At 51.7% G+C, this 22,836-nt stretch overlaps 1 protein-coding gene across 1 annotated transcript in view; it reads left to right on the plus strand.

The window, feature by feature from the left end:
- The first annotated feature begins 3,220 nt into the window (after positions 1–3,220).
- The window catches only part of CHST8 (carbohydrate sulfotransferase 8), a 145,426-nt gene continuing 125,810 nt past the window's right edge, over positions 3,221–22,836 (plus strand). Inside the window, exon 1 of the mRNA XM_005218898.5 lies at positions 3,221–3,575. The gene's annotated coding sequence lies outside the window, so the exon portion shown is untranslated. The remainder of the gene's footprint in view (positions 3,576–22,836) is intronic.

A 22,836-nucleotide genomic window follows, 5' to 3' on the forward strand; every position in this document is an offset into this window, starting at 1 on the left:
CTTCTCCTCCCTCTCTCATCTTTTCCTGTCTTTTTCCAATGAGTCGGCTCTTTGCAGCAGGTGGACAAAAGTATCAGAGCTTCAGGGAAGGGCTAGGAGATGCACTCAAGGCCATCCAGCTAGCCACTGGAGAGCTGAGATGGGCCCCCGGTCCATCCCATCATTCTCGTCTTTCTCCCACAGGATAATGGAGACAGGTACTCCCAGACCTGCCATTCCAGATGGCTTCCATCTGCCTCCCGAGAATGGTGCCCTGGTGCTTCTCATTGCAACAGAATGGAGGGTTTAGGACTAAGGATTCAGTCCTACCAGTGGGCTTGCATGCCCTGCATCAAATACAAAGTGCATCCCCCACTGTGCTGCCTTCAGCTCCCTGCCCCAAGCCTGTAAGGATCTCTGCTGCTCCCAGGAATGGTCTGGGGCCCAGCAAGGGAAAGGTGGTTTGCCCACTGCCCTCAGCCAAACCTACACAGGCCCCCTCCTGCACCCACACCTTTGGTGGCAACAGAAGAGCTCCCAAGCCTCTGTTTGCTCTCCTGGGGCCTGGGATGTGGACTCAGGAGGCCATCTAGTGCATGTGTCTTTTTCCCTTAGTTGGGATGCAAAGGGACCAATTTGCCACTGATCTTTCAGCAGAGACACACATATCAAGAACCGTAAGCGCGCACAGGGCTCCATGCCGGCTTTGCAGCATCTCTCTACCTTCCTTGCCGCAGAGGCCGAGCCTGACTTTCAAAAAAGGGCATACAGCCCTGGGCAAATCCCGAGGAGGATAACTCAGTGTACATTGGTGCCAGGGATGGCAGACACCCTTTGGGGATTTTCCTGAGGGCCTCTGGAAACCAGAAGGAAGACTGAGTGCAAAACTGAATGTGTAGCATATATCAAAGGAATGCAGCATTGTTGATTCTTAGCGGGTCTGCCTGAATATTAGATGCAAATAAGTGCTAATAAGTACAGTGGGAAAAGCTAATGGAAAAACCGTCCTTCCCAGTCGGATCACTGTGCACAGATGCACAGGGCAGCTGAGACAGCCTGACCAGCCACACTCACGGCTGGCCTGGCCTGGGGAAAGCCTGTGTAGACATGTCCTGTGGAGGTAGAACTTGTGTAGACTCATCCAGGGGAAACACTTATGGTCCAGAGCCTCTTCCTGGCTGCAGGGCTGGGGTCAGGGGACAGAAACTCCTCTCCGCATCCTTTCCCCACTGCCCAGTGTGTGTGTGTGGGGGGCGGGGGGGGGGTGGTTTGTCTGAGTGAGTGTGCATAGTACTGAAGAGATTCCCTTGACCACCAGGCTTCTTCAGCAAACAGCCCAGCTGCACAGCCAGGACCCCAGGTGGTGAGAGGGGACTGGAGGTGTAGGGAGGAAGGGCACAGGGGCTGGGATGGGGCAGTGCACTCTGGGCTCCTCCTTGGGCAAGTAGCTTTCTGCTCACTTCACCAACAACCACAGCCCTCCTTCTTGCCATCTTTCCTTCTGCTCTGTTCCAACAGCTTTTGCTCATGGGATGGATAAAGACACTACTGTCCTGCTCTCCTTGGACTGCAAGGAGATCAAACCAGTCAATCCTAAAGGAAATCAGTCCTGAATATTCATTGGAAGGACTGATGCTGAAGCTGAAGCTCCAATACTTTGGCCATCTGATGCAAAGAACTGACTCATTGGAAAAGACCCTGATGGACGTGAGTTTGAGCAAGCTCCAGGAGTTGGTGATGGACAGGCAGGCCTGGTGTGCTGTAGTCCATGGGGTTGCAAAGAGTCGGACACCACTGAACAACTGAACTGAACGGCCCTGCTCTTCCTGACATTTGAATGCTTGTCCCTTGTATTCAAGCCCCTCCAATCTGACTGAGGTGAAGCACCTCGATTTCAGCTGTATACATCCACCCCCTCTCACCCTCTCCCATACACATAGAAGTAACATGTGGCCAGTGGAGCTGTGGCTGGGGCTAGGGTCCTGGGTCTGACAGTCTCTGAGCTCAAAGTCTTGGAGAGGAAATCCTAGCATCCAACCTATTCTATTTGGAATCAGCAGGCCCAGTGCCAGCTCTGCCATCCTCCAGATGTGTGGATTCCAGCAACTTGGTGGCTTGTGACTTGTATGCTTGGGGCCAAACTTGAACCTCAGTTTCCTCCTCTATAAAACAGGAATAATAACGCCTGGTTTGGTGTTGCAGGAACTAAGGGAGATCAAGGTAGCCTATCAGCAGATAACATGAGAGGAGGGTGAACATCCTTCACTTTATTTTCCTAAAGGTTTCTGAAAATCCTGAGCATCCCTTCAAGATGAAGAGGTGACTGATTTACAGTTTCATACAGTTTCTGTGAAAGCCAGCCTGCTTTCCTTCCTGGCACCTGCTTGCCCCCTGTAGGTGGGGGCTGCCGCTTCTCCTAAAGAACAAGGACAAGAATCAGAGCCCGCCCCCCCCCCCACTCCCTTTGCCTCCCTGCTCTGCCCTGGGGTTGTGTGGCAATGGATATGTCATGTGTCCACTCTGTTATTGTAGGGTGCGTAGGTAGAGGCGTTGGTGGACCCAGGCTGACCCCTACACCCTGACACAACAGGGACTTCAAGGAGATAGCCTTTCAGCTGAAAGGGCTGAAAGGAGGGCACTTTCAGCTGAATCCAGAGCCCCAGGAATTTGGGGATCCATGCGGACACAGGGTTCGAGGCTGCCCAAGATTTTGACTGAAACCCACCGAGGCTGTAGCCCAGGAACCTCTCACAGTCTTCGGATCTATCCTCTGCGTTCCGCCTGCCCCGCGCCCCCGCAACGTCGGGTCCTAGGCGCGCCCTCTTCCCAGCTGCGGTCACGGCCCGCTCTGGTGACGCCTTGTCCTCTTCCCGGGTCCGCGCCAGCGTGCGACCCAGCGAGGCAGTGGCAGCGCTCGGCTGCGGTCTGGAGCCAAGTGGCAGCCCAGAGTCCTGCTCAGGGGGAACCTGGGAGACGCGCGCCGCTCGGGGCATCCCCACCCCCACCCCCGGGCCGCCGGACCGCGCCCAGCGGCGTTTCCCTCCCAGCTTAGCCGCCCGTGGGGCCGCGCGAGTAGGAGAGCGCGCGTGGGCGCGGCGCCCGAGAGCTCCCGGGAGGGAAGAGTCGATTGAGGTGTGATCCCCTCCCGACCCGGCCACCGCCGCGGCCGCCACCACCGCGGGGCGGGGCCCAGGCCGGGGGCGGGGCGCCGGGCGGGCGCGGCGCTATTTCCAGCCTCGCCGGAGGCTCCGCTCGCACTTCGCTGGGAGCCTTCCTGGCGCGAGAACCGGATCCAGCGGGGCTGTGAGGAGAGGAGACGACGGCAGCGGGAGACGCGAGGGGGGCGGACCGGAGCCGGGGACAGAGGAGGAACACGCCGCCCTGCCCTCTCCCTCTTCTGCGCGCTCCGGTGGCCGGCCCTTCGCCTCTCGCCTCGCCGACCTCACGGGGCTCCTCTCGGAGCAGGAGGAGACGCCGGGCCCTAGCCGGGGCGGAGGGCGCCCTACAGCCCGGGCGCCCCGAAACGGAGGATTCGCAGTGGAGAACCGCGCCGGGGCTGGAGCCTCCCGCGGCCCCGAAATCGCCGGCTGCGCCAGGTAAGTGCGCTGCGCCCCCGCCCCACTCCGTCCCCGGCCTGTGCCGGCTTCCGCCGGGAGCGGAGCCCCGAAGGGTCCCCTGGGACTGCACTGCGCCCCAGCCCCGAGAAGCCCCGAGAAACGACGTGGTAAGAGTTCCAAGCCGCGAGCGGGGATAGAGAGCGCGGGGTTCCAGTCTGGCCGCACTTTGGGGACTGGCTCCAGTAGCGGGAACTTTAATTAGACTTTTGCTCCTTGGATTTTGCTTGTCGCCGCGCGTCTGCGAACTGTCACCCCGCGGGCTCACTCGGTCCCTGCGGATCCTCCGCTCCTCTTCTTCGCCCTGGATGCTGGGCGCGGGGAGGCAGCGTCGGCCCTGGAGAGAGCCGTGCCGGAGCCTGGGGGCTCCCCGAGCTTTCCCGCGCGCTGGGGACGGGGACTCGGGGACAGGTTGTGACGGGGAGGCTCGAGGGAGGAGTTAGAGGCTACCTTCTTGGCTTCCTACGCTACGGCGGAAGGTGCGCCCGCGTTCCATTTGCGCGCATCCTCACCCCACGACTCTCCGGCGCACCAGCCTGTTTTGTACTCAAGGAGAGTGTATGTGCGTCAGTGATCCTGTGAAGGTGTGTGCGTGCGCGTGTCCAGGAGTGCAGTGGTGCAGGAGCCCGGGAGTAGGCGGTGAAAGGATCCGCTTTACCGCGGGACCCAGCCGAGCTCCGGCGGCGGCTGCAGCTCTAGCTGCTGGCTTCTAGTTCTGCGACCAGCTCTGGCCTCGCCCGAGGCTGTCCCCGCCCGGCCAAGGCGCGTTCGCGGGATTTAGTCGTGCCAGTGCTGGCGCTTGTGTCGGAGGTGACCCCTGTCTCTTCCCCTAACTTTGGCGGTACATTTAGGGCTCCAGGCCCAGCGACCCCGACCTGGACGCGGCGGCAACCATGCAGCGCCCTGGGCTGTGGGCACTCGTTGCCCCGCTGTCTGTCCTAGCCGAAAAGTAGGGGCCAACCCCGGGATTCCCTGTCCCTTAGCAGTCTCCAATACTGTGGTGGACCCTGGTCCTTGGGCCGCCTCCCAGCTGGAGCCTGGGCCGTGATTGGCTCTGCTAAGTGAAGCGGACTGGGCCCCCTGTTTGTGCTTGGCCGCAATCTGGCCTGGCAGCAGAGCCTGAAGGAGAGGCCAGTGAGTGAAGGGACCAGTGTCGGGGAGGAGTGGTGGTTGCAGAGGGGTTAGGGGCAGACAAGCCCCTTTCCCATCCTTGGGCTGCTTACAAGCTGCACTACCAAGATCCCTTCCTTCCGCTGATCTCTCACATCTGAGTTCACCTTGACCCTTGCCCGTGGGGTGGAGAACTTTCCCTAAGTCCAGCCCTAGAACAGTGCAGCCTCCAGGCAAGAGTGGCAGAGCCCTCTTTAAAATTTCCCAGCTGCCATAGCCTCTCCTAGCCACCCTCTGCTCCTGTCCCCAAAGCAAGGCAGACAGGCCACCAGGAAGGGTGACATTCTGGTCCCTGGAGGAGGCCCTGTTTTAATCCAGACAGCCCACTGCATATGGCAGGACGTGTTGTGGGGAGCCCTTGGCCGGCGTGAAGCGCATTCCAAAGACTTGGTCAGACTTGCCTCTGTGAAGTGACCCAAAGGAGGGATAACATTCAAACTCTGAAGAGAATTAAACCTCATAGGATGATCGATACTCCAATAGCAGTTGAATAGAAACCCCGCCCCCCCCCCCCCCCCCCCCCCCCCCCCCGGCAAAATCTGACCCCATCCATTGCCTGGCCCATTCACCCTGGGACAGAGGGAAGGCACAGCATATTTATTTATTTACCTGGAATCAGACTCCGTGAGAGTGAATTATGTTCCCCCTGTATTGATTTTTAAAAAGACCCCAAATTAAAAAGTCAAGGCTTTCTTAAAGCAAGGTCAAAGATTAATTATTTATAGAGAGACATCAATCAATCAGTGGGGGGAGGGGCTCACTTCCAGATTGCCTGAGCATGCAAAAGGGAGCATCTTCTGATTTTCCCTGCTTCAGCTAGGAAAGAAACAGCCTTGTCTGACCTCTTGGGCTTCGCAGAGTTGTCCTGAATGGTGACCGGAGAAGTATGCTCTGTAACTCAGCCTGCAGTTGGAGATGCCTTTTTAATCTTGTAGCCAGATATCACTTGGGAAATTTCATACATATTTGCTGTGTTTCCATAATGAACATATACTGATTACAGAGTATCAAGGGAATTTCATTTTTTAAACATTTATTCAAATCTCTGTTTATGAAAGCTAATAAGTCTGAGAAAGTTCAGTAACTACTTTTTTTTGCCATATGGTTGTTGGGAAAATATGCCTGGTGGGCTCATCTCAGAATTCACCTTCTAAAGAAGGAACATCAGATTCTCCTGATTGGAAATGCCGTGCAGGCTGCTTCTCTGCTCATCACTCTGGTTGGTGTCAGTGGTGGCCGGATAGGCTGTTTGTGGTTGTGCCGATCGAACAGATGCGAGTTGTATTCATTGCTAGCTGATGCATCTGGTTGAAGGCACATACAGTAGGCACTGGGATCTTTGGGGGAATGATGGGGGAAGGTGTGGTGCCCGATCTCTTGCCTGCTGCCTGGCCTAGAGTCTCAGACACCTGTCTTAGCCATACCTGCCACACCTTCCTGGTTTACCCATGTGTGGGAACCATGTGGGAGAAACATGGAGCTTGGAGGGAACATATGGGCAAGAAAATGGACAAAAGATTATGGTAGCTTTTTCGTGAATAACTATGGCAATTAGAGTCAGTAAACACTGTGAAACCAGTACCCAGCCTTTCAGCTAATCAAAAGGTAATGAGTTATAAACAGGAAATTTATGTAGTGCTGGCCCAAGGAGATCAATGTGACTGTGACACGGGACAACGAGACATAAAAAAGCGATCAAGAATGATTGTCTGGATGTGTATGTGGCCACAGTATCTGGGAGCCTGGGGATGTTTGCTGGGGGCAGGCAAGAGCGTGCTAACGGTGTGGTGACAGTAGGCTCCCCAGCTCTTTGGAGCCACTGCCAAAGCTCGTCTGACGGCAGAGCAGCTGTGTTCCCTCCCTCCTGGGAAAAGGCTGCCCAAAGGCAGAGGAAACTCTTGAGTTCAGGCAGCTGGAGGACAGAGCCACATTAGCTCAGGTAGCAGAGGACACAGGAGATGCCGTCTCATTTCCTTCCAGCTGGAGGATGTGTGACCCTGCGGTCGGTAAATCACGGCGACAGAAGATGAGACTTACAAATTGGCCGTGGGAAAAAGTTGTGACTTTTACCCTGTACAAAACTACCTGTCATTTGTGATCTGGTGCTCCAGCCTGCACCTGCTGGCCACAGATGCATCCTCAGCCACTGGCAGGCTGGAGCGGCCTGTGTGCAATCCGGGTGGGTTGACAGCGAGAAGCAAAATTCCATCGTGAAAGCCACCTTTGGGGAAGTCAGAGAGTGTCTGTAGGCAGGGGGCCTGGGTCCCAGCATTTCCACTCCCCACCTTGAAGGTCACGCACTCCTGGGAAATCGGTACTTCTTGCTACTGGTGACTGAGAGCAAGACACCCTGTCCCTGCCAACTCAAGGCTAGAGCTGGGCCTGGTCAACGACATTTATTTGACCTAAATTAGAACTGTTAATGTTGAAACCTAAAGCTAAAGAATGCTGCGTCCCATACTCCCAGTGTCAGATTCCTTGTCGCCCTCCATTCAGTGACCAAACACAAGCGTGTATTTGGTGTCTGTTGCTGGATCAGGCTCTGGGAAAGGCCAAACTAAGAGTGGTCCCTCCTCTTGCAGGTTTTGTCATCTGGTGGAACAGAAACTCCATCACCATCCACTCATCACGCACCGATTCATGCCGTGCCAGACGGCCCTATTACTAAACAGGTCACCAACGCATGTGTGATTCTAGGCCCTGATGAACATGTAGAGGAAATATCCGTGTGGTTGCAAAACAGAGATTTACGATAGAGTAATCTGACCTAGACCGACGGCCCTGGAGGACTTCCTGGAGGAGGTGACTCTCCCCCTGAGCCCTGAAAGAAGAGCTGTAACTAAGCATGGAGGGAGCTTTCCAGTGCAGAATGTGAATGAGTGAGAGAGATGGAGCTGACCAGGAGCTGTGGGAAGGCCCATGTGGCCAGCAGGGTGAAAGAGGGAGATGGGGTTGGAGATACACAGAGTCCTGACTGTAAAGAGCCTCAAAGGCCAGGGAGGGACCTGGGACTGCTGCAGAGCAGGGAGCCCAGCGAGGAGGGGGCTGCAGTAATCCTGGAGGGAGGCAGCTGTGGTCCTCCAGAGGGACGGTGGACCTGAATCTACTGGGGCCTGGTTCGGTGCAGAGCAGAGAAGACGAGGGGACGTGAGATGGTCAGGACCACGACTGGAAGACGTCAGCACCCTGAGGCAGGGCCCCTCGAACCAAAATGTTCCAAGTGCTCCTCCACTCTCGTTGGGTTCGATCCCCCAGTCAGGCAGCCACTTGTGTGGCCCTGCCTCTGTGGCCCTGCCCACCTGTCTCACCTCCTCAGCCAACCCCTGAGCCCTTGGGTCTTCCGCTGCCTCCCCCCAGGCGTTCACCATTTAGGCCTGGCTCGTGGCGGGCGCACAACAGGTGACCGCGCAGGGTTGGTGCTTTTCATGAGGACAGCTGATCGGACGCCCTCCTTAATGCCCCCCTGCTGGCCAGAGGTTTCATCCTTGGTAGGTCCTTAAGCTGCCATCCTCTTGAGTCTGACCCACAGCTGGTAGGCACCTGACTCAGAAAGAGCGCCTCTCCTGGGCCCTGCCTCGGTTCTCTCTCCTTTCCTTGCCTGCCCCCACCCTCTGCGAGGGGCTCTGCCCATGGCCTCAAGCTCCTAACCCCCCTCCAATGTCATTGAGCTCCCTGTGGCTGGCTGAGCTCGGCTCAGGCCCCGGCTTCCCTGCAGCCCTCAGCTGGGTCCCCCCTGGCTCTGTCTTCCAGAACGCGGGTGGGGGGAGCAGGTCTGTGAGTCACCCCGCTTCCCGTTGTTCCCACGCTGCTGGCTTCGGGCCCTGAGCCGAGCGGCCGTGCTGAGCTGCTGGCAGCAGCCCGGGTCACTGTCACCTTGTCCTCACTCTGCCTGGCCCTGAGCCAGCTCCTCCCTGGCGGGGCCGGACTCCGATGTGGGAGGAGAGCCCAGGAGAGGATGCTGGGAGGCACAGGTCCACTCCATGGACCCCAGGCCTCTCTGGGGCTGATTCCTCCAGCCCCTGGGCTCTTTGCCTGGAGTTTGGCCTCTTCAGATTCTGGCTGCTGCCCCACCCCTGCCTTGCCACTGTGGACCACAGGTCGTGCCCTTGTGCTCGTCAGTCTCAAGAATGGAAAGGTGACCCAGGAGAGTGCCCCGCCAGCAGACCCTAGCCCGGGCTCACGTTGACTCATACTTGGCAGACTGGTTGTCCCCACTTCCGAGGCTGCCTCTTCTTGGGGGGCTGACTCATCTCCCTGGAAAAATCCCATCTGTCCCAGCCTGTGGGCACCGGGACCCTCCTCCAGCCCTGAGATGTGGGGGCTCTGCTTCCCCTGCTCTGCAGGGAGCATCCAGACCCCCAGCAAACACTGACGGTGGACCTGCCATGTTCTGCACCTCCTGCCAGGTCTGGAGGAAGCCGAGGAAATGCAGCAGGGCTTGATGTAAATCCTGGTCTCCCTGGTGTCTTGGCTGAGATGAGCTTGGCATGGAGAAGGTGGTCAGTGATGGCGGGCAGAGTGCGCTTAACCCTGCAGTCTGTCTACACTGGTGGAGCCCTTGTGTGATGCAGATACTCTCTCTACACCCACTGAGCCAGTGCATGGTGCAGGCAGTCTGTCTACACTGGTTGAGTCAAGAGTGTGAGCCCTGGAATCTTCCATTTAGTCTGTGCCTGCCCCACTTTCAGTGGGGTCTTCGTACAAACTCTAAAACTCTCTCTGGCTTTCGGGGCTTCCCCGTGACCGAGCTCAGCTCAACCCTCCGACAAGGCCCTGACCGTCAGGCTGTGTCTCCCAGAGCTGAGATGGTTAAGCCCAAGGTACAACGCAGTCTGTCTACACTGGTTGACCCAGTTCATGATGTAAGCTATTTGTCTACGCAGGTGGAAACGGTGGGTGATGCAGCCAGCCTTTTGGGGACTCCTTCTGCCTCGTTCACCGGGAATATTCTTTTTTTATCCTTTCCCTTATATACATGTATTCATGCTAAATCACTTCAGGCATGTCTGACACTTTGTGACCCAAAGGACTGTAGCCCGTCAGGCTCCTCTGCCGATGGGATTTTCTAGGCAAGAATACTGGAGTGGGTTGCCAAGCGCCCTCCTCCAGGGGATCTTCTTGACCCAGGGATTGAACCCGTGTCCCTTATGTCTCCTGCATTGGCAGGCGAGTTCTTTACCACTAGGGCCACCTGGGAAGCCCTCCCTTATACACATCTAGGTCCAATTTGAGCCTTCCTTCCAACGGGCTTTTCTCAGTGGTTCCCTCAATCTCCCACGTCTTGGTTGGATCTCTTTGGTGGAGGCTGGCACAGGACTGGGGGTGGTGTGCGCATGGGGCGTGGTGACCTGCTGCCATATGGTGCCTTCAGCCGGATGCCCCCTCCTGTCGCTGTGCTCAGGGACTGAGCCTGCCGCTGCCACCGTACAGGGGCCACCTGCTGTTGGTGCGCACAGCCACCTCGACATCCCACGCAGCAGTTACTCCTGAGAAAGATTGAAGGCCAGAGGAGAAAGGGGTGACAGAGGATGAGATAGTTAGATGGCATCATCGATTCAGTGGACGTGAGTTTAAGCAAACTCCAGGAGATGGTGAAGAACAGGGAAGCCTGGCATGCTGAGTTCATGGGGTCACAAAGAGTCGGACACGACTGAAAAACTGAACAGCAGCACTGCCTTGGTGTGTGTGGGGAACCGCGTTGCTTCAGGCTGGGTCCATCTTGCCATCTCCTGCTTAGATTCCGGGCCTCCGTCTCCGCTGAAGTCATTTCACCTCCTGAGGGTTGGCACATCTGCAAATTTAATTTCATGACCATTCATCCCTGGGAAAACACAATCTATGCCTATTATTTAACGCTTCTCAATTCCCTCTGCCATAAATTAAAGTGTCAATGGACAGCCATGGCAACCAGCTCCACCCTCTCGCTCCACCCCGCTGCCACCCTGGGGTTGTGACTGAAGCCAGATCCCGGAGTCAGGTTCAAGGCCTGGGTTCAAGGCCCAGCTTTACTACGTGGTCACTCTGTGGACTGGGGAGTCAGTTTCCTCACCTATAAAACGGAGATGACAGTAGAATACACCTCATAGAGCTGTTGTGCCTGACAGATAGCCTGCCCGCAGTAGATGGCAACTGCTGTGATTTCATCGTCTTCATAAACTCCTACGTTTGGTCTTTTAGCCAAGGTTCAGTCAGCTGAGCGCCGAAGAATTGATGCTTTTGAACTGTGGTGTTGGAGAAGACTCTTGAGAGTCCCTTGGACTGCAAGGAAATCCAACCAGTCCATTCTGAAGGATATCAGCCCTGGGATTTCTTTGGAAGGAATGATGCTAAAGCTGAAACTCCAGTACTTTGGCCACCTCATGTGAACAGTTGACTCATTAGAAAAGACTGATGCTGGGAGGGATTGGGGGCAGGAGGAGAAGGGGACGACAGAGGATGAGATGGCTGGATGGCATCACCGACTCGATGGACATGAGTTTGAGTGAACTCCGGGAGATGGTGATGGACAGGGAGGCCTGGTGTGCTGCAATTCATGGGGTCACAAAGAGTCAGACACGGCTGAGCGACTGAACTGAACTGAACTGTCCTTCTCCATCTCAGAAGCAAGGAAACCTGGTAATCAAGGGCCTTGTCTAGTTATGTGACAAAGGCTTAGGGATGCATGTGGCCCTACTGAGTGGTGTCCCCTTTCTCAGCAGTCTCCTGTGGATGCCTCTTCCTTGTCCTGTATTCAGTACATTGGAAATCTTTAAAAAAAAAAAAAATTATTGACGTTTAGGAGATTTCCCATGTTGTGTTAATTCCTTCTATATAGTGGTGATTCAGTTATACATGTAAATATTAATATATATTCTTTTCCATATTGTTTTCCAATATGTTTTATCCCAGCATATTGAATATAGTTTCCTGTACTGTACAGTGGTATCTTATTGTTTATCTATCTTACGTATCATAGTTTGCATCTGTTAAGCCCACACTCCCAGTCCTTCCCTCCCCCAAACCCCTCTTGGCAGCCATTGGTCTATTCTCTCTATCTTTGAGTTTGTTTCTGTTTCGTAAATAAGTTCATTTGCATCATATTTGAGATTCCACATGTCAGTGATATCACATGGCATTTGTCTTTCTTTTTGTGATTAACTTTGCTTAGTACGGTACTCTCTGGGTCCATGCATGTTACTGCAGATGGCGCTATTTCATTCCTTTTTACGGTTGAGTAATACTCCGTTGTATTATGTCCCACATCTTCTTATCCCGTCATCTGCTGATGGAAGTTAGGTTGTTCTGTCTTGGCTATCGTGAATAGTTTTGCCGTGAACGTGGGGGTGCGTGTATCTTTTTGAATTAGAGTTTTCTCCGGATATACGCCCAGGAGTGGGACTGCTGGATCGAATGGCAACTCTATTTTTAGTTTTTTGACGAACCTCCATGCTGTTTTCCATAGTGGCAGCACCAATTTACATTCCCACCAGCAGTGTAGGTGGGATCCCTTTTGAAAACTTTTTATTCTAAATACAGTATCCACTCTGAAATGCGCACAGACTGTGGTATATGATGCAATGAATATCTGCAAACAAAACAGGCCTGTGTGCCCTGCCCCAGAGTGGGGACCAGAACATGGCAGCATCCCTGTGACCCCTTCCAGGCGCTTCCCCTCCCGCACGGGTGACTACTCTTCTTACTCATAACGGCGTGGATTGGTTTTCTTTCTTTTTAAACTTGACACAAGTGGAGTCTGCGTACCTTTGTGTCTGGCTTTCCATTATGTTTGTGAGAGTTCCCCACGTGGCTGTAGACAGTCGTAGCTTGCTCTTTTCTTTTTCCCTTTTCTTTTTGGCTGCTCTGGGTCTTTGTCGTGGAGCACGGGCTCCTCTGTGTAGTGCGTGCCCTCTTTACTCGTGGGCTTAGTTGCCCTGTGGCATGTTAGATCTTAGTTCCCTGACCAGGGATCAAACCTGTGTCCCTGCACTGGAAGCTGGAATCCTAACCACTAGACCACCAGGAAAGTTGTTCTTGTTACTGTATAGGATCCCATGGTGGGAAGACATCCTGATTTCTTTTTTGGTTCTCCTGTTGATTGACATTTGGGTTGTTCAGAGTTTGGGGCTTATGGACAGTGCTGCTGTCGACCTTCCTGCGTGTATGTCTTGGGCGTGGGTACACAATTTAATAAACATGTACCTGGAAGAGAATTGCTGAGTCTCAGAATACGCCCATGTTCGTTCCGTAGGTGATGGCAAACAGTTTTCTGCAGTGGTGGTACTAATTCCCCTGACACATACCAGGCACTGAGAGTAGCAGCTGCTGCACTTCCTTTCCCACACTTTGTGTTGTCAGTTTCTTTCCTTTAGCTCTTCTATGAGTGTGTAGAGGTATCACACTGTGATTTCCATTTTATTCCCCAGGCGACTAATGCAATTTTTTTTTTTTTTTTTGGCCAGGGATGCATTGAAATTGAAAACATTCTTGAACAAATTTGAAAATTCATTGCCATCTCTAAAACATGAAGTATCTTAAATATCTAGGGTGCCGGTGATTCCCTCTGCCAAGCAGGTGTAAATCCGACACATTGTTAGGTAACAGGTAGACAGGTGTTTCTCTGGATGAAGCTGGGGACCTGGGCACCTGTCCCAGAATCACTGGATGAATTCCCATGGTCTGTCGCACTCTCCGGGGCTTGTCTTTCTTTGCCTTCACGAATCCCAGGAGCATTGAGACCACCCGATGTGTCGTGTGCGCAGCCCTGCCTCAGTGCCTAGGACAGTCCCGGTGCAGAGTGGGACCTGTGAACACCCACTGAATGAAGGGCCGGGCAACAGAGCGTGGCCCGTTGGCTTCTGTCCTCTCCCGCCCCAGATGACTGGACAGGGCTTGTTGGAAGCCTGGGCTGCTATGAGGAGGGCTCTGGAAGTTGAGTTCACCAACCCTGGAGGGTGTCCCACCCTGGTGCTCCATTCCTCTAACTCTGGGGTACCCAGCCTGTATTGGTCCGTGGCCTGTTAGGAACCAGGCCTCCCAGTAGGAGGTGAGTGGCGGGCAAGGGAAGCTTCATCTGCCACTCCCTATCTCTCCCCATCGCCCACATTACCACCCGAACCATTCCCACCCTCCCTCATCACCCAGTCCATGGAAAAATTGTCTTCCAGAAAACAGACCCCTGGTGCCAGAAAAGTTGGCGACCACTGCTCTAAAAGAGCCCCTCCAGCAGCTGTGCTCACCCCCAGGGCTCCAGGCACTGGCCATTTAGAAGCACCTCTGGGCTCCTCGTCCCTGATGGGCTTATCTGCCATTGGGTCCCTCTGTAGAAAGCAAGACTCCATCCCCCCTCCAAGCCACCTCCTCAGCTTTTCAACACCAGCCTCTCACAGATGGCATGCAAAGGGCGCCGAGGACATGCCCTCCGGTGAAGTGAAGGTGAAAGCGCCATGTCTGTTATCACCTCATCCGTTGCTGCCGCATCACATTTGGATGGGGACCATGATAAAGCCTCCTTTCTTTGGGGGTGGCTTGGTCCTTTTCTCCTCAAGTGTGACATCATTTTATTTGGAGAGGAGCATGGCCAGTGGGGGATGAGAGCTCTGAGTCAGACCCAGGTTCAAATCCAGCTTCTGTTCTTGTTTGGTTCAGGGACCCAGCCATTGGCTCCAGAGAGAGATTCACATACAACTCTGATGCGACCCATGGGGAGGTGACTGGGAGGTTGAGATCTCTGGGGCTGGGGAGTGAGGGCAAGGGATTCTAGCCAGAGCATCTGCCAGAAGGGGCTCTATAGAAGGGGGGACATGGGCTGGCCCTCAGAGATGGGGAGGGGGAGATGACTCCTCAAGGATCACCCACTATGAGCCCCACCCCTGAAGGTCCAAAACGTGACGTCCTCAGGGAAAGAAGTGTGTTGAGCCCCCAGGAAACTCTGGTCTAGTTGACATGACCCTCATAGAACAATGATCAGAGCTCACTGGAGAATTATAGAAGGCTTCCCGGAGGAGACGTGGTTCTGCATGTCAAAGGCCAGGGGTGAGAACTTCATCCTGCTGTCAGTAGAAATTTTCTCCAGGGTTGTGGGGCAGGGACAGTGTGAGCTAAATACCAATCGCTTTAAAATAGGGCAACAAAGAATCCATGACACATATTGTTTATGTGATGTGGAGGCGGGTGTGCAAAGATGGAAGAGCTAAAAGCAGTTTGGGAAAAACAACACCTTTTTTTGTGAAAAGACAGATTAGAAAGGTTTATGCTCTTCTGTGATAACTAATATGAAAAGTTTATCAAAGTTAAAAAAAAAAAAAAACCTTTGACGCTTTCTCCAAATTGATTTGAAGACTTGGCAGATTTGAGGAATCGTTCAGTAACGTTTTATGGGTTGATGCTAATTTGATGCAGCAGACCCATGCATCGCGCCAATTTACTGCCAAACCAACATTAAGCATGGACCTTTCGTGCAAGGTTTATAGGCGGGCAGCTCATAAAGATGCATGCTTGACAAGGATTCTGCTCCTCTTAGGATGTGCTATATGAAGTGTTTATCAAAACCCAACTAAATCGCCCTCCCCTTTTACTCGTAAACAGTCTCTGGGGACTTAGGCCTGAATCTCATACAATATTTCATGCAGTGTTTCCCATGCAGCATTTCATGCAGAATTTCACCACTCCCGGGTCCTGGTACCTGGGGAACCTTGTCTGTAAAAGCCACAGGTACTGGGTGGTGATAGACGATGGAGCCCTTTGGGTGGAGGATGCCCTGAGGGACCACTTAGGAAATGACTTGATACCCAGGTCCTGGGAAGGCTGGTGACACTCTTCCTAAGGGGGTCTCCTGAAACAAATCAAAGGTTGCAATTAAATGAGATTTGTGTTGTTGTTTGTTGTTTTAATCGCTCAGTCGTGTCCAACTCTTTGTGACCCCATGGACAGTAGCCTTCCAGGCTTCTCTGTTCATGGGATTTCCCAGGCGAGAATCCTGGAGTGGGTTGCCATTTCCTTCTCCAGGGGATCTTCCCAACCCAGGGATCGAACCTGCATCTCCTTCATTGACAGGTGAATTCTTTACCACTGAGCCACCAAACGAGATCTGTGGCCCTGAGGAAATACATTTCACACTTTTGTTTTTGTTTCCTGGACTGATGTGTGATGGATCCTCTCTGCCCATCTCTCTTCATCCAAATATGCTGTCACAGCCTCTTCAATAAGGAGATCATCGCAGTTTGGTGCTTTGTTTTGCATGTCGAAAAGTGTTTAACAATAAAAATTATCAAAACTCCTGTCTTTCATTGCTGAAAACCACAGCGTCTGTTTTCCCAAAGGAAAATCGGACTTCCATTGATATTAGTCTAGTCTGTACCACTCCAATCCTGCGATTCCTCCAATCTAGTGTTAATTACAGGGCTTAAATGGAGAAGGTTGCTGGAGGGGGCAAGTGGGCATAACACTGTTGGCACGGAGCCTCATGGGGCTTCAAAAGGGGAGATTTGATCTTGGGCAAATGTCAAGGCAGTTTTGAAATCTGTGTTATGATATCAGCTCACTGCCAGTGTAGGGCTTCATTTGGATTTCATAAATATTGTATGGGGCTCTCTTCCTGCCACCTTGGCCAGCTGGAGAATACAACAGCCACCCCCCACCCTGCCACACACACACATATGCACACACATACCAACAAAACCATCACAATTGCAATCTACTGTAGAGTTGTCATGAAAAACCAATTGGTGATATTTCAATCACAATGTTCCTGTAACAAATTCCATTCAGATTCTGTTGGAAAGGGAGTTAAACCTTCCTCCTGCTGCTGGGAGAATTTATGCTAAATGTAGCTTCCTGGGGCCCTGGCAGCCATCCAAGGCTTTGTAAGTTATAGTTCTCTGACCTGGTTCTCTGAGTGACCTTGGAACCTCCTAGCGGCGGATTCCTTAGGTTGACATGTTGCCCTCTCTTGTCATCCTCTCTTGAGAGAATGTCCCTAAGCCAAGCGAGTGCTCCCAGCACCCAGATCCTTCAGCTTGAGAGAAAGACTATGAGCAGAGGCTCTCAGGGAGCGCGTGGCAGGTGATTGGAAGATTGCTTGTTGCTGCTGCCCTTTCCTCTGAGATGTATGCCAGCTGCGAAACAGCCCAATATCATGTGTACAGGCAGCCTGCAGGTGACAGGAGTCTCTCCCTAGCACACAGCAGGTAGTCCTGGAAAATAAGAAGAGGGACAGCCTGCAATTACAGTCATCAGCTATTTTTGGTTAAGGAATAAACAAAATGGCCCAAAGTGCTGCTGTTATGGATTCTAGCAAAGGAGTGGCGTGTAGGAAAGATTAATGTACAATTAAAATCCATGTATGGGTAAATTACAGGGTGACAGCTATCTAATGCAAACACTGCAGACGTGTAATTAAGAGGAGTTACAGGCTCTCGAGGGTGGATTTGCTGAGGAAAGTGTTAGGGAGCTGTCGGTGGAGCTGGAAGGGCAGGGAGGCTTGCTGGGACGGGGGGCCATGCAGGTAGTGAAGAGGAGCGCCCCCCCACAGCATCTAGGGGGCAGCCTGGGATGTGATGACCCCAGATCTTTCAGGCGGCACAGCTGCCCCTCCACGGTCCACTGGTTCCTGTTCCAAGCTTCCAGCCCTTTCTGGAGCCATTCTGCTCTCCCCCTCACCTTTGCTTTGTGACAGTGAGCGCCCGTGGATGTCTTTTTTCCCCCTCGTTTTTAATTTCTCCTGCTTTGTCAGCTTTTTAAGGAATATGTTACATTATGTGGAAATTGGATGCTAACAAGATTTGTATGAATAAATTAGACTCTTAACTTTTTATGTTATTACAAAATTGAAATAGACTCTAATGACAGTCAGAATTAATGTTGTGTTTCAAATAAATGCCGGGATGTGACTGAATTTTCAGTGCACTCTCTTCTGGTGTGTCTAGCTCTCCCTAGAAGGCCTTGCCTGAGAGAGAGGAGTCTCTCCCAGAGCAGCCCCCATCCCCATCCCTGCCTCTTCCAGAGAGGCTGCCTCTAGCGCTCAGGCTGGCAGTGCCCTCCAGGATGCTTCCCTGACCATCCCCAAGTGATGCTCTGCCAGACGCTACCATGGGGGCTGCTGGGAATATCTGCAGCTGATGCTCCCAGCAGCATCCCTCCTCACCAAATAATTGCCCTCACAAGACTTTCCCTGGTGGTCCAGTGGCTAAGACTTTACGCTCTCAATGCAGGGGGCCCAGGTTCAATCCCTGGTCAAGGAACTAGATTCCACGTGCCACAACTAATGATCTTAGTGCCGCAACTAAGACCTGGCACAGCCAAATAAATAAACATTTTTTAAAAAATCACCCAAGGTTACACCCCATCTGCATTCAATGACTGGCTGTGTCCATCCATCCCCACTCCAGATCCCCCTGTGGGGCCGGTTCAGGCCTGAGTTATGAGGCATTGAGGTCTGTTTCTCCATCTGCCCACTTCTGCCCTCCTCATTTCCTCACAGGGGCCTCTACCAAGAGCCCTTCCCAATAAACCTCAGCGTTTCCAGGAAACTAAGCTCTTGGGGATTTTGGTTTTCCTAAACCAACTGTCTGCCCAGTGAGTCTGTTTTGCTGGCATCAGAGTCCCCAAAGATCGGGATGCTTCTTTCTGCTCTGTGTCCCCTTCTTAAGCCCAGGGCCGGGGTGAGGCAGGGACCAGGCCTTGACTTCAGTTCAGGTCTCCCTGGGGAGAGTTTGAGCAGCAGCAGGCTCAAAGGACTCCCCTGGATCTGAGCTGCTTTGGATAGGGGGTAAACTTGGAGAGATTTTCTGCAACAAAACCCCCACTGTCCCAAAGGAACAGATCAGAGCAGGGGCTGAAGGCACTGGGATGTGAGCACTGGTTCCCACAGCCAATGGTAAGAGGAAAGAGGGGCCTGATAAGGTAGGGAGAGAGCATGATGTAGCCCAGACATGGAATTTTCCCGCCGGGTGGAAAATTCACACCCCCCTCCGGCCCCCGCCAGCGCAGCCGGGGCCTCCTGGAAAGGAGGTGGTGCAGTTTGGGGTGCCTGGGGACACTTGTCTCTTCAGAAGAGGGGAAGGGAGCTCAGATCCAGCTGCCATTGCAGTAATTGGTTCAGGGTAGCCAGATATTTGAATATTCAACAATAGGTAGATTTTAACGTGAAGTCTTTCCCTTTCAAAAATCTGGAGACTAATTCAGAATTTAAAAATCAAAGTCTTACATGCTCAAACAATATGCCCACAAGCTGCATTTGGCTTCTGAGCTGGAGGAATTTGGAGCCCAGAGCTTCATTGACAAGGTGATCAATTCTCCCCCTGGAGGGTAAGGGCCAGAGCCCTGGAAAGGGACGGTCACTACCCAGACTGAAGGCCATGCTGAAGAACTGTCGGGCTGCAGGCAGCTGTGACCTGCCCAGATGGGGCTTCTGTCCTGGGACATCCCCCATACACAGTCTGCTGGAAGGGGGTCTTCACTGCTGGGGCTGCAGGCATCAAGCTGCTGGCTGGACCCCAAGAGCAGCTGGATCCTGGCAAGTCCAGCCCTGGCCAATTGGACCACTCAGCGTGGGGTTTGGTGGGTGAATGGGTAGCAGAGGGACCTGGGCAGATTCCTCCACCCCATACCTGAGGGACCTCACCTGAAGCTTTCTGCCTTCACCTTCACAAATCTTAGTGATTCCCTGCAGGAATGCCTGAAGAGCAGAAAAGAAAAGTCTCATTGCCCATACTACTCTGTATCTGGGGTTCCCATCCATCGTCACAGAGTGGGAGAATCTTCTGTTTAAATCACTTTATGTACATAAACTCATAAGTCATATTCATTTTCTAAAAATGCGATAATTTTTATGCCCACTGCACATAACCTGTTTAATCACTTTATACATCATGAACGGCTTTCCCTGGTAATGGATCTCTTTTCATCCTGCTTTTAACACCCACTTGGGGTTCCTTCCAATGAATTTATCATAATTTATATAAACCATTCCCAGTTGGACATATTGGGGGGTTTTCATCTTTGTTTTTCAGTTTTAAAGAACGTTGATGTGAATGTTCTTGTTAGTATTCCTTTGTGTTATTTCAGGGTGAATTTCTAGAAGTGGAATTGTTGGCTCAAAGGGTATGCCCACTTTTAAGACTTTTAATACTTCCTGATAGATCACCTTACAGAAAGACTCAGCGGTGCAGGAGTGTGCCTTTTTTCATACCAGCAAATCTTTATTTTTTTAAATCTTTGTCAATTTGACAGGTTAAAGAGGGGCATGCCTATTGTTTTTTTGAAATAACTTGTATTTACATCAAGGTAATATGTATGTGTCATTTTAAAAGCATAAGAATAAAAGGTGTATAATATATCCAGCAATCTCCTGTGTCATTCCTCCCCACCTCTCCCAGTCCTGCTCCCCAGAGGCAACTCCCTAGGACTCTTTGAGCTATTTCCCTGGCGTGTATTACTACTTCTATATTTATTTCCACATCACATGCGTATATACTGCGGGTGCAAAATGGCCAGCCAATCATTATTTATTGAGCACTCACTCTTAGCTTGCTTTTTTTAAAATGCCAGCTTCATCATTTGCTTAATTCTTTTATTTACTGAGCTGCTTTGGGTCTCTTCTGTTTTTGTCTGTCTATTCTAGTACCAGAACCCACTATTTTAATGATTGTAGCTTAGAAATAAACATTTGTAATACCTTAGAGGGCAACTCTCCTCTTGTGCTTGTGTGATACCACGTTTTTATTCATTTAGGTACACTCTTAGAAATATTGGGTCAAATTTCAAATACTATCCAATAGAAATTTGTATTGGGACTGTGTTTTCACTTATAGATAAATTAGGAGAAGGTTGCAGATAAATTGACCTTTTACTTTATTTATTGTGTTTTACTATATTGAGTCTTCTGATTCATTTACTCAACAAATATGTATTGAAACCAATTGTGTGTCAGGCGCTGGGGACCCGTCAGGAAACAAAAGAGAGGAAGATCCCAGTCCCCCATGAAGCCATGATGAGAGTTGCTTTGAAGAGCCAAGCAGGGTAAAGTGGGTTGGAGCTGGGGGTCGGGGTGGAGGAAATGGATGGGTCAGAGTAGGCCTCAAAGGTGAGATCTGGAGGAAAGGAGGACATAGGCCAGGCGGGTGATCCGGGACAGTGGTTCTCAACCTGGGGTGATTGTGCCTGCCCTGGGGAATTTGGTAACATCTTGGGAGGTGCTATTGGTATCTAGTGGGTACAGACGAGAGATACTTTTTGACATCCTACAAGGCACAGAGCAGCCCCCATAACAAAGAATTGTCTGGCCCCAAGTGTTGTTGCTGCCGAGATTGAGTAATCCTGATCCAGGCAAAGATTTTCCAGGCCGAGGGACACTTAGTGAAAGGTCTTTAGCTAGGAGTGAGGAACAGCAAAGAGGTGGAGAGATGGAGGGGAGGGCAGCTGGGAATGAGGCCAGGAGAGGGATGGTGGATGGGGAGACGGTCGATGATTCAGGTTGTGCAGGGCAGGATAAAGGAATCCGACTTTACTCCATGTGAGGTGGGAGCAGCTGTGGAATTTTGAACAGGGGAGTGTGCCATGATCGAGTTATGTTTTGAGAGGATCATTCTTTTCTTGCTGCCAGATGAAGGCAAAGAGAGCTGGCAGGCTGTTGCAGTGAGAGCTGGTGGTCTGGGCCGAGATAGTAGCATGACGTGGAGAGTCTGCATCAGATTCCAGAGATTTTGAAGACAGCTTACAGGATTTCCTTATGGATTATTCATAGATGGGGTGTGAGGAAAAGAAAGTTTTTGTCTGAGCAACTTGAAAGATGGAGTTACCCACAGTTGAGATGGGAAAGATAAAGGGCAGAACTGGTGTTGGAGGGGATTCAGTTAAGGACATGCAGTATTTGAGATGTCCAACACACAACCCACTGCAGATGTTGAATATTTGGTTAGATATGAGTCTGGAGTTAGAGAGAGTGGTAGGAGCTTGCAGTATAAATTTGGGAGTCATCAGCATGTGCCTTTTGAAGCCATAAGACTGACTGAGGTCAGCAAAGGAGCGAGTGTAGATAGAGAAGAAAAGAGGACCAAAGACTGAGACCAAGAATATTCAAACATGAAGAAGTCAGGAAAATGAGAAGGGACAAACCGAAGGGACCAAGAAGTGACTGGGAATGTGGGAAGAATGCAGGAGAGTGTCCTTGTGGTTGTTGTTCAGTGGCTCAGTTGTGTCCAACTCTTTGCTACCCCGTGGACTGCAACATGCCAGGCTTCATTGTTCTTCACCATCTCTCGGAGCTTGCTCAAACTCATGTCCATTGAGTCAGTGATGCCGTCCAACCATCTCATCCTCTGTCGCCCCTTCTCCTCCTGCCTTCAATCTTTCCCAGCATCAGGGTCTTTTCTAATGAGTTGGCTCTTTGCATCAGGTGGCCAAAGTATTGGAGCTTTAGCTTCAGCATCAGTCCTTCCAATGAATATTCAGGACTGATTTCCTTTACGATTGACTGGTTTGATCTCCCTGCAGTCCAAGGGACCCTCAAGAGTCTTCTCCAGTTCAAAAGCATCAATTCTTTGGCACTCAACTTTCTTTATGGTCCAACTCTCACATCCATACATGAGTACTTGAAAAATCACAGCTTTGAGTAGACGGACCTTTGTTGGTCAAGTAACGTCTCTACTTTTTAATATGCTGTCTAGGTTGGTCATAGCTTTTCTTCCAAGGAGCAAGCGTCTTTTAATTTCATGGCTGCAGTCACCATCTGCAGTAATTTTGAAGCCCAAGAAAATTAAAAGTCTACACTGTTTCCATTGTTCCTCCATCTATTTGCCATGAAGTGATGGGACCAGATGCCATGATCTTAGTTTTCTGAATGTTGATCTTTAAGCCAACTTTTTCACTCTCCTCTTTCACTTTCATCAAGAGGCTTTTTAGTTCCTCTTCACTTTCTGCCATAAGGGTGGTGTCATCTGCATATCTGAGCCACGATCTTAGTTTTTTGAATGTTGAGTTTTAAGCCAGCTTTTTCAGTCTCCTCTTTCACCTTCATCGTGTTCTAGGAGCCAAGTAAAGAAGGTGCTTCATGGAGGAGCTTGTGGTACCTGTGTCAGATGTTGGTGGCAGGTCAGGT

The sequence above is a fragment of the Bos taurus genome, chromosome 18 (genome assembly GCF_002263795.3).
Source record: "Bos taurus isolate L1 Dominette 01449 registration number 42190680 breed Hereford chromosome 18, ARS-UCD2.0, whole genome shotgun sequence".
Lineage (NCBI taxonomy): Eukaryota > Metazoa > Chordata > Mammalia > Artiodactyla > Bovidae > Bos > Bos taurus.